At 38.1% G+C, this 10848-nt stretch overlaps 1 pseudogene; it reads right to left on the reverse strand.

The window, feature by feature from the left end:
* Nucleotides 1-2416: 2416 nt before the first annotated feature.
* LOC100953862 lies at nucleotides 2417-3187 on the reverse strand (annotated as a pseudogene).
* Between the last annotated feature and the right edge of the window lie 7661 nt (nucleotides 3188-10848).

Genomic DNA, 10848 nt, shown 5'->3' on the forward strand with positions numbered 1-10848 from the left:
TAAATTTGTTTATCAGTTTTAAGAGTTTTTATTTGGTTTTTCTAAATATGAGATTATTTGATCTGCAAAAAGAGAAAATTTGGATTCCTGCTTTTCAATTTGGATGCCTTTTATGTTTTTCTCTTGCCCAATTGCCCTGGCTAGGACATCCAGCACATGTTCAATAGGAGTGGCAAAATGGACATCCTTGGCTTGTCCCAGTTCTTAGCAGAAAGGCTTTCAACTTTTCCTTACTCAGTATGATGTTAGATGTGGTTTTGTCATATATGGTTTTTATTATTTTGAAGTATGTTGCCTATGCCTAGTCTGTTGAGAGTTTTTAATCATGGAGGAGTGTTGAATTTGACTGAATGTTTTTCAGAATCTAATGAAGTATATAGCATTTTTTTGGGAATGACTTCATAAATTTAATTCTCCAACCTTGTATCTTTTCCCATTCTTTTACTTTGAGTCTATACACATCTTTGTAGGTAAAGTTCATATCTTATATATAGCAGATAGCTGGATTATGTTTATCTTTATTTTATCCATTCAGCCAGACTATATATTTTAAGTAGAGAATTTATTTATTTAAAACAGGGTCTCAAGCTGTCGTCCTGGGTAGAGTGCCATGGTGTCATTATAGCTCACAGCAACCTCTAGCTCCTGTGCCCAAGTGATCCTCTTGCTTCAGTTTTTCTATTTTTAGTAGAGATGGGACCTTGCTCTTACTCAGGTTGGTCTTGAACATGTGAGCTCAAGCAATCCACTCGCTGCAGGCTCCCAGAGTGCTAGGACTACAGGCATGAGCTACCACACCGGCCTTAAGTGGAGAATTTAATTCATTTACTTTCCAGGTTATTATTGATATGACTTTTTATTTGTATCATATTAATTGTTTCTGGTTGTTTTGTATGTTCTTTGTTTATTTTTCTCTTATTTTCTGTCATTGTGATTTGGTAGCTTTCTGTACGAGTACCATTGGAGTCCTTTTTCCCCTTCATTTGTATATTTGCTGTACCTATGAGTTTTATATTTTCTAGTGTTTTTATGATGGTAAATGTTATTCTTTCATTTTCATGTTTATTTCTTCCTTAAGTCTTGTTGGGCCATTTTAGTGGAGAAAAATTCCCTCAAGCTTTTGCTTGAGAAAGACTTTATTTATCCTTCATTTTTAAAGGATAATTTTGCTGGCTATACTATCCTTGGCTGACAGTTTTTTCTTCTAGCAGTTTAAATATATCATTTCATATTCTCCTGGCCTGTAAAGCTTTGCTGAGAAACCCACTATTAGTCTAATGGGGATTTCATTGCAGGTGACTTCATGCTTTTCTCTTGCTGTTTGTAGAATTCTCTCTCTGTGCTTGACTTCAGACAATTTGGCCATAGTGTGTCATGGAGAAGACTTTTTTACACTGTATCTATTTTGGGGATCTTTGGCTCCCCTGTATCTCGGTATCTAAATCTCTTCCTTTATCTGTTACTTTATTAGATAGGTATTCTAACCTTTTTGTCCTTTCTTCACTTCCTGGGATACTAGTAACTTAAATGTTTATTTGCTTTTTGGTGTTCCATATGTTCTATTTCATTAATTTTTGTTTATTTTTCTGTGACTGGGTTATTTTCAAAAACCTGTCTTCAGGTTCTGAGATGCTTTCTTCTGCTTGATATACTTTATTATTGAAACTTTCAAATGTGTGTGTATTTTTTTTCTTTTTTTTTTTGGTTTGGGTATAAAAATTTATGATACATAAAGAATGATACATAAAGAATGATTTATGACACCAGTAATGATTACAGACAGACTAGGACACCATGGTATTGAATGGAGAATGGCTAGTTCTTTGGAACGTGGACAGGTTTAGGTGGGCTGGGGACATGCTGATTGGTCGATCAGATAGGAGGGTACATGTCAAACACCACAAGGCACCAAGTGACCAAGTGACTGCTCCATGTGCCCAAGCTGCCTTCCCTGCCTGATATGGAGATTCCAAGAATTGCGCCCAGAAGCAAGTAACTGAGCTCAGGGGTCTCCCGAAGGTGGCTCAGGTTTCACTCTGAAGTCAGAGCAACACCATTTTAAGCAATATGTTTAATTGGATGATTTCCACAAATTATACACAAAGTTTCTAACCATCACAATTCACTGAAATAGAAAACATTAAGTTTCTGGCTGTGGGAAGAGAAGGCAGTGCCTATGATAGCACTTTCCAATCTGCTTGTTCTAAGGGCAAGGGAGAGGGGAAGGTCTTTTTTAAACCAAGCCTCTCATTTCAATGTACAAAAGAATTACTCTGGTCAATATTAAATTGTGTTGAAAACAAAATGGACTAAAAAGCAAATACTATTCTATGTTGGGGTGGAAGTGGGAAGAAACAATGTCTTTCCAAGGGAGGCAGGGGGGGAAAGTGCTGTGGCTGTGACCCTAGGTGGTCACTCACCTGCTCCTTTCTTTTGGTGGTCTCACAAAGGTCTGATTTCCCTTCTCTTTCTTCCCTTTTGTATTTGTTTGAAAGTTTTGCCAGCTGTCCACATGACCACTATCTCGATTTTCCTTAAAGTTTTTCTGTCATCTCTTTCTCATTTGGCTTTTTCTTGAGCTTCAATCTCTTCTTCCCTTTGTCACTTCCTTTCATGCATCTCTTTGGCTTCTCTCTCTTTCCTTTTAATTTCCAGCTCTGCCAAGAGTTTCATGGTCTGTTTACACACCGCTTATTGAAACAACTCAGTGTCACCCTCCTCTATAATTGTAGGTTTTCCTTCCTTTGTTTTTCTCTCTCTTTCACAGTGTGTTCTACATATTCTTTTCCTCCCTGAATTACATCCAGGGCTCTCTTTTGTTCCTGATCCAGTAGCAACTTGTAAGCTTTGTCTTCAGCTTCAAGAGCCTTTTGTGCTCTGTCAGCATCATCTTGATTTTTGACAGGATGTACCAGTATGGATAACTGCTGAAACCTCGTTTTTATTTCTTTATCTATGACTTTAGGATCTATCTGAAGAACCCCAAATAGGTTCATATTGAAGTAAGAGGAACCAGGACAGGTCAATATTTCAATTTGATTTTTGGATGTTAGACCGAGTCTTTCTTCTGTTCCATCTCACAATAGAAGGTCATAAATGCTTCCTCTGGAAGTCCCGCTCTCTCCCCAAGCCTCCATTTTCCCAGCCAGCCGTCGTGTGACCGCTTCAGACTTGTTTTATGTTTCATTCAATGAATACTTCAATTCCAGAATTTGTTTGGTTCTTTTTTATGTCTATCTCTTCAGTAAACTGATTTATGTCCTTAATTGTTTTTCTGATTTATTTGTATTGTTTTCCAGTATCCTCTTGTTATCTTATTGAGCTCCCTTAAAATCAATATTTTGATTTTTCTCCAGGATTTTATAAATTTATTTCTGTTTGGGATTTATTCTAGAGAATCATTGTCTTCCTCTGAAGTTGTCATAATTCCTTGCTTTTTCAAGTTTCCTGTATCCTTATGTTGGTATCTGTGCAACTGATCTAAGTTTCTTCTAATTGTTGGAATTTGCTTTTGTAGGGGAGCACTTTTTCCTGATGGTACATGCACACACACACACACACACACACACACACATTGTTGCCTGGATAGGGAATTTTGCCTTTGATTCTTGGTGCATGCACTTGTGTAGACTTAGTATGATTTCTTTGGTTGTAAGCAATACCAGTGGTATCTGTGATTTCCTCAATGCTTGAGGGCATCATTATTAGTGGAGGCTATAGTAAATTTTATTGGGGACTGGGAGGTCAGACAGGGCCAAGAAAGTGACACTGTGGGCTGAGCACACCTATTTTGGGGCCCCAGGGCAGTGTATGCTGGCACCAGTATTAGTGGGTCCAAGTGGTCCAATTCTTGGGCACTTAGGTGTCTTCCTCAGATCTTAGTAGTGGTCCTGCTGGGCCAGGTGGTGGGCATGTTCTCAGGTCTCTGGCTAGCTGGCATTGTGTGGGTGATGGCAGTGGCAATGGTTGGATGACCTTCTGGGTCTCACACAGTTCATGAGGTTTTGGTATTGGTTGTCATGAGCTGGGCTGCCAGTTATGGTGGTAGTGGCAGGGTGGGTTTGCCCACTCTCATATTTGCAAGAGGAGTGCTCAGAGGCAAAATGGTGGTACACTGGGGCTGTGCAATCTTTTGGCTCCCAGATTGTGTGCCCTGGCACAGGGTTAGGGATTACATGAGGCCAGGTGGGTTTGTCCTCAGCCCCCCCCCCCCACACCCCGGCTACAGTGTATGCAGATGTCAGCTGTGGTAGGCAAGGACAGGGAAATTCCCAGGCCCTTGGAGGAATGCTTTGGTCGGGGGGCAGTAGTAGTTGTATTGTAGCCCTGCCACTGGGAGGTCAAGGTGGCCTTCAGTGGAAGCAGCTTAGGCCATCAGGTGGGAAACATCACCTTGCTTATATCTCAGCCTCAAGGGAGACAGCCCACACTTCACTAGGGCTGCAGGTCTGGCAGCAGCAGCCCACAGTTTGCCTGTGCCTCAGCCGTATCATTGTCAGATCCTAAGGCAAAGCATAGTCTATTGTGCATGGCACTCTATAGAGCTGCCTTGCTGTAGGTACTTAGGTTTTAAGGAATATGTAGAATCCTAGTGCAAGCTTCCTCCCAGGGGCAGAGCCATAGCACAAACTCCCAAAAGTTCCATGTGTTAATTTCAAGTCTTGTGAAGCCCACTATGGGAATGTGGTCCACGGAGGGGCTCTCATTTAACTTCCCCCCACATTTGGGAGTCTCTCTGGATTCCCAGTCAATCACAGCCAAGCAGGCTGCCTCGCTCCCCTCTCCTTTTGTACATTAGATGTTTCCTGTCACTTTGGTTAAATTCCAATGCTCTCTCTTGGGTAATCTATTCAAAGTACAATTATCTACTTATTCTTTTGGTACTTCTTAGTGGAGGACATGAGTATGAAATGCTGCAAGTTAACCGTCTTGAAGTTTTTATTTACTGTTCAAATTTTTATTTAGACATAAGCATGTATTAAATATAAATAATTTTATACAAATAGTTGACAAAGCTTAATAGAAACATGACACCCTAAAACTACATGATTGAGCAGAAATGTGAACTGTGAATACCCGTTTGGGTTTCCTAAATCTGCATTTTACAAAACTTCCCAGAAAATGATGATAATCTTAAATTCTTACCATGTGTCTGGCCTTGCTTTCAGGGCATTATAAAAGTTAATTTCCTGAATTTTCAAGGAACTCTTTGAAATAGATCCTATTGTCCCCATTTTACAGAGGAGGATGCCAAGTAACAGAGTTCAGTGAACCACTCAAGTTTATGTCTGCAGTGTCAGAGCCAGGATTTATTTATTTATTTACTATCTCACGTTAATGTGAGGGTACAAACAACTAGGTTACCATGTTTACATTTGTTAGGTAGAGTCCCTCTTGTAGTTGTGTCCCGCACCTAAGAGGGGTGCCATTCATCCACTCTACTACATCCACGTGACTCTGATGCACATAAGATCTGAGAACAGTGATTTACACAATTGGTTGTGGAGGCTTATGCTGTAAAATTCCCAGGAAACCTCTTGGGAAATACTGCAGTCAACATATAATGGTCTTCAAAGTTGCTCCTAAGCTTTAATCTCTGGTCCCAACATTTTCAAAGAACTCCAGATTATTATACGCCATTACCTGTTCTGATGTGCCTTGCCAAATCCTAGAACAAACTCACACAATTCTCCTGCTAATGGTTCTTCTTTTTGGTGTCCCTGTCTCAACAAGGGACATCACCTTCTGTATACCCAGGCAGGTCTGAAAAGCTGGCAATCACCCAGATCTCCCTTGTCCTGGTCATAGGTCATCACCCTGCATCACTAAGTGAGACCTATCATCCTTACTTCCTAAATCTTCTATCACAAAATCACATGCTTCTCCCTTCCCTGGCAGCCTCTAATTATGCATTGTAATCTCCAATCATGCATCATCATCTCCCCGGGACTATTCTGAGTTTCTCTCTAATCCATTTCTCACGCTGCAGCAAGCATGAGGTGAACAGGGTGGAGTTCCTGATCCTTAGTGTTTGCTGGAAAACCCTGCATGTGCTGCCCTGCCTGCCACTCAGGCCTCAGCTCTGACCACTCTCCCAACACCCCACACTCTAGCCATGGGACCCTTCTTTAGTTCTTCAAGCTCTCTATGTTCCTTAGGCTTTTTCATCTACACACTACATACTGTTCCTGTCTGGAATTTATATCCAAGTTAGGACCGTGACTCAATCACTCAAAGCCTCATTTGTCTCTTCTCTAAAATGGGAACTAAATTGCCATAGATCAGAATTGTCAAAAATATACAATAAAATTAATACATAATGTCCATGGCACAAAAACAGGTGTTTAATAAGAATTATTTTCTCTAAATGTTTTCCAGAATTTGAAATTTTTTCTTGTCATTTTCATATTTTAAAGATAACTCTATTTGCATTTGTTTTCCAATAGTGATTATAAAACTTTAATGCAGAAAGACACTTTAAAAGATTTGTTTATCTCATTTAAAAAATTTATGGAAATCATAGTGTATCTTACCATGAAGTATTTGTGTTGCAGTTTTTAATTACTGTCAAGTTAATACTATCCTTTGGAGTGTGGAGTCTTTCTTAAGTGTGTGTGTTAGATGGCTATAATTTCCAAAATTACTGCTTTGTTCTACAGCCCGTTAAAACAGTCAGCAAAAATCATTAATGAAATATACATACTTTTAGATGTAATGATATGAAAACAGATTCCAAGTAAATGAGCAAATAAGGAAAATAAATCAGCATCTAATTTGTAATTAGAGGTTGTCGTCTTTGATAATTTGAAAATGAGTTGAACCTTTATGGAAATGTAGAAGCTGGAAATACAGTTGCATTTTGATTGGGATTCAAATTACCTTAATAAACTACTATTTAAAAAACTGACATATTAAAGGAACAAAGACATGAACATCAATAAGATAGACTCAACTTGCCATACCTAAAAAGAGGACATTCAAAATATAGTGTATAAGTGAAAAATGTGAAAGTGAAGTGAGAGGCTGGAGGAAAAAATAAACATAATCTAATAACAAATTTATTTTTTAATGTAAGTTAAAAATTATTAAAAATGTAGCTCCAAGGAAAATGACATACCTGAGAATATATATAACAAGGGTTGTGAAGGATCTCTACAAAGAGAACTAGGAAACTCTGAGAAAAGAAATAGCAGAAAACATTAACAAATGAAAGAACATACGACGCTCATGACTGGGAAGAACCAACACTGTTAAAATGTTATACTCCCCCAAGTGATCTACAGATTTAATGTAATCCTGATCAAAGCACCAATGTCATACTTTGAGGAACTTGAAAAAAAATAGTACTTTACTTCATATGAAGCCAGAAAAAACCAAATAGTCGATACAATTTTAAGAAATAAAAACAAATCTAGGGACATCATGTTACCAGACCTCAGATTATACTATAAGTCTATAATGATCAAAACAGCATAGTACTGGCACAAAAATAGAGATTCAGATCTATAGAATGGAGAAGGCAGAGATGAATCCAGCCACATATTGCCATCTGATCTTTGATAAACCAAACAAAAGCATTCTGGGGAAAAAAAAATCCCTATTTACTGAATGGTGCAGGGAGAACTGGTTAGCCACATCTAGAAGACTGGAATTGGACTTGTACCTCTCACCACTGATAAAAGTAGACTTTCACTGAATAAAAGATTTAAATTTAAGACATGAAACAATAACAATTCTAGAAGAAAGTGTCAAAAATGCTTGACAAAATTGACCTGGGAAAAGATTCTATGAAGAAGACCCCCTGCCTTGACAATTGCAGCAACACCAAAAATAAATAAATGGGACATGATCAAGCTAAAACTTTTGCACAGCTAAGGGTACCACAACTAAAGCAAACAGCCTTCAGAGTAAGAAGATATTGCATGCTATGAATCTGACAAAGGGATGTTAACTAGGATCTACAGGAAACTCAATAAGAAAAGAACAAACATCTCCATTTATAAGTGGGAAAGAAACTTGAATGAAAACTTCTCTGAAGATGATGGATGAATGGCTCACAAACCCTGAAGAAATGCTCACCATTTCTAATCATCAGAGAAATGCAAATCAAAACCACTCTGATGTATTACCTAACTCCTGTGAAATTAGCCCACATCACAAAATCCTAAATCTACAGATGCTGGCATGGATGTGGAGAGAAGGGAACACTTCTACACAGCTAGTGGGATTGCAAACTATGATAATCTCTATATAAAGAAGTATGGAGAATTCTCAAAGAACTAAAAGTGGACCTCCCATTTGATCCTGCAATCCATATCTAGGTATCTATCCAGAAGAAAAAAATATCATCTTACCACAAGGATATTTGTACTAGAATATTTATTGCAGCTCAGTTCACAATTGCCAAGATGTAGAAGTAACCCAAGTTGCTGAATGAATTAACAAAGTGTGGCGTATGTGTCCCATGGAGTACTCTTTAGCCATAAAGAAAATGGAGACTTTCCATTTTTTTGCATTTACCTGGCTGGAGTTGAAACACATTCTTCTTAGTAAAGTATTCCATGAATGGAAAAAAGTATCCAATGTACTCAATATGAAATGAACATATAAACAGCCACATGCCCATAAGAAAGAAAAACACAAGTATAGTCTGGTGAGGAGGGGAGAGGAGGGAGAAGAGAAGAAGGAGGGTGATTGGTGGGGTCTCAGCTAAGTGCACAAGGTGAGCGTGTTCAGCCTTCCCCTCAGCCTCAACTACAACTTGAACTTTACCTTGAAAATGAAAACAATTTAACCTAAGAACTTGTACCCTCATATCAATCTGAAAAAAATTATTAAAAAGTTCACTGAGATGGGAAAATACTTATAAAACCCAAAATAAATGTTATTTTGATATTCTCATATTTTGAATATTAGAGGTATTCTAGTATTTGAAATCGGAAGGTCTGGGTGTGCCATGACCATACGTTAAAAAGTTATTTCCATAAACTTGGGTAACTCCTTGAACTCAACACTCAGTAGTGTATCTAATTGCCTTTGAGGTGCTAGTATAGTTCTCCGTTGTGCTCAATATTAAACGTTCTACCTAATAAACAGTCTGGAGTTTAGAAAGAGGGTTTTCATACTCAGATGAGAGAAGAGACATAAATGAAATTATGCCTGCAGCCCCTTGTTGGCTGTGTAAATGTGGGGGGTTACGTAACTTTCATAAGCCTCAGTTTCCGATTTTTAAAGCAGAGAATATGTGACTCAAAGGATTTTTGTGAAGGCCAATGAACTATCTAGGGAAAGAGTCCTATACTTCTAAATTTTTTTAGTGTTAAATTAAAATTTCAACATAAAAATTTTAGTTTAAAATACAATACAATAAAATTGTATTTTGGTGCACAGTCCTGTGAACTTTAATACATGTATAGAATACAGTAATCCACAGCACAGGAAGGGTACATGATATTAATAGTTCCATCATTTCAAACAATGCCTTTGTCCTAGGCCTTTGGAGTCATATCCTCACCCTACCCCCAACCTCTGGCAACCACAAACTGACTCTCTGTAACTATAGTTTTTTATCTTTGTGAGACATCAGTAGTATCATCTATTACATGATCATTTAGCATTGACTTTCTTCACTCAGCATAATCCCTTTGAGGTTCATTCAAATTGTTTCATGTCACAAGAGCATCTTCCTTTTTATTGTTGAGAAGCAGCTCATTAAATGGTTGTACCAGAGCTTGTTATTCCATTTATCCACTGAAAACGGTTTAGTTTGATCCAGTTTGGGGTAATTGTGAACAGAGCTTCTATACATATTCATGTTCAAGTTTTTGTATAAGGGTAAGTGTTCCTTTCTCCAGGGTAAATACTTAGGAGTGGAGTTGCTGGGTATGGTGCTATTTTGTATGTTTAACTTTATAAAAAACTACCAAACTATTTTCTAGAGTGGCTATGCCATTTTTCAATCCCAATATCGATGTATGAGAATTCAGTTGCTTGACACTCTTGCTAGCACTTGGTGGTGACAATATTCTTCAGAACCGGAGAAGTCATTGCTGCACGCTTCCATCCATAGATTATTTTAGGTCATGCTTGCAAGGATTCTTCTCTCCCTGGATTTAATTCATCCAGTTCTATTTGCTTTTACAGCTCTCCAGTGTCTTTTAAAATATGTCTACAAAAATCATGTGGCTATGATTAACTCATCTATTATTTTTTAGTTCTGGCAGTAGGAAAAGTAGTCTTCCAGAATATGAACTTGACAATGATATTAGTTCATACTTCACCATTTCAGTTTGGTTAGACAAGATACCCTTTGTAAATATAAAATGCTTGAGCAAACATGTGATTTTAATACATTAACACACACAGAGTGGGTGAACAATTGGATCAATTGTGGTCAAAAAACTAGTAAAGTTCTGTTTGATGATTTTGTCTCTATGATTATGGGCTCAGCACCTGTGGCTCAAGTAGCTAAGGTGCCAGCCACATACACCCAAGGTGGCGGGTTCGAATCCAGCCCAGACCCGCCAAACAACAATGATGGCTGCAACCAAAAAATAGCCAGGCATTGTGGCAGGTGCCTGTGGTCCCAGCTATTTGGGAGGCAGAAGCAGGAGACTCACTTGAGCCCAGAAGTTGGAGGTTGCTGTGAGCTGTGATGCTCTGGCACTCTACCCAGGGGAATAGTTTGAGGCTCTATCTCAAAAAAAAAAAAAAATCTATGATTATGAGTAAGTTTCATTATATTTTATGAGTAAGAAATATTGTTTTCTATCTTTTAGAATTGCTAAAAAATTTAACAGTTTTAAAATCTGCAAACTATTTAGCAGTCTGAATGAGATAGTTATATCA

This window comes from Otolemur garnettii, unplaced genomic scaffold (assembly GCF_000181295.1).
Source record: "Otolemur garnettii isolate 467f Iridium unplaced genomic scaffold, OtoGar3 scaffold00021, whole genome shotgun sequence".
NCBI classification, from domain to species: Eukaryota; Metazoa; Chordata; class Mammalia; order Primates; family Galagidae; genus Otolemur; species Otolemur garnettii.